Genomic DNA, 1,241 nt, shown 5'->3' with positions numbered 1-1,241 from the left:
GATGGTCTCGATCTCCTGACCTCGTGATCCACCCGCCTCGGCCTCCCAAAGTGCTGGGATTACAGGCTTGAGCCACCGCGCCCGGCTGTGTCATCTCATTTTATCCAAAGTCAAGGAACCCTATGGTTCTTGGCACTTTATTCTCTGCCCTGGTTACCACAGAGGTGTTGTTATCAGGAACTGCGGGAATCCTTAGTTCTTGTCTAACTTGGAAGAAAGAATTCAGCCAAGAGATGCATAGCAAGGGTTAAGTAGCAGAGTTTATTAAAGGAAGAAACAGCTCTGGTCTGGTCCCCCTGGAAAAATAGTAGTCACAATGCTTATTTAAAGAGACAGGGCCAGGCTCGGTGGCTCACACCTGTAATCCCAGCAATTTGGGAGGCCGAGGCAGGGGAATCACCTCAGGTCAGGAGTTCAAGACCAGCCTAGCCAACACGGTGAAACCCCGTCTCTACTAAAAATACTAAACAATTAGCCAGGCAGGGGGTGGCGAGCACCTGTAATCCCAGCTACTCAGGAGGCTGAGGCAGGAGATTCGCTTGAACCTGGGAGGTGGAGGTTGCGGTGAGCTGAGATTGTGCCACTGCGCTCTAGCCTGGGCAACGAGAGTGAAACTCCTTCTCTGAATAAATAGAAAGTGACAGTATGCTCTGAAAGATGACACAGACATGGCTGCTCAAGAGAATGAGCCAGCAGCAGATACTGCTGGTGGACTCTTTTTATGAGACTCTTACATGATTTTTCATGAAGGGGCATGAGGGCGTGTCACTTGCAGGCATGTTTTGGGAGGTCTCTTTGGGCGAGCAGGCTCTGTGACTGTACGTGCTAGCACGCACACGGTATGTCTCATTAGCGTCTAAAATCTCCACCCAGGGTGTGTTTTTTCCTATGATAATGAGCAAAAGACGACTCTAGGGTGGGTTTTTGGAGCAGTGTACATGCTCGTCATCAGGGAAAATCTCTAGCAGGGTTATTTCCAGCTAGGACCTGATAAGTCCCCTTCAGGGCTGGAGGACCCCAACCACCAGGCCACACGTAGCTAATGCAGCCGTCGTCCTTTCGCTGACTGCCAGTGAGCAGCGCTATCAGTAGGCAGCCTGTCTGGGACTTCTTTTCCCAGGAAGCTCCCCTGCCTGCTCATTTCCGCCTATCTGCCTGCTCTAACAGTGTCAAAAGCTAGACAGCGTGGGGGTACAGTCTTTAACATTGATGCTTTTCTTCCTTCTTTTTTTTTTTTTTTT

The 1,241-nt window shown here is 50.2% G+C and overlaps 1 protein-coding gene across 1 annotated transcript in view; it reads left to right on the top strand.

Moving 5' to 3' along the window:
- C3 (complement component 3) overlaps positions 1-1,241 on the top strand; it is a 60,481-nt gene that overhangs the window by 26,188 nt on the left and 33,052 nt on the right. The gene's annotated exons all lie outside the window — the stretch shown is intronic.

This window comes from Colobus angolensis, unplaced genomic scaffold (assembly GCF_000951035.1).
Source record: "Colobus angolensis palliatus isolate OR3802 unplaced genomic scaffold, Cang.pa_1.0 Scaffold22, whole genome shotgun sequence".
Classification (NCBI taxonomy): Eukaryota; Metazoa; Chordata; class Mammalia; order Primates; family Cercopithecidae; genus Colobus; species Colobus angolensis.
Note: the sequence above shows the minus strand (reverse complement) of the source record. Positions and strands in the feature narration are given on the sequence as shown.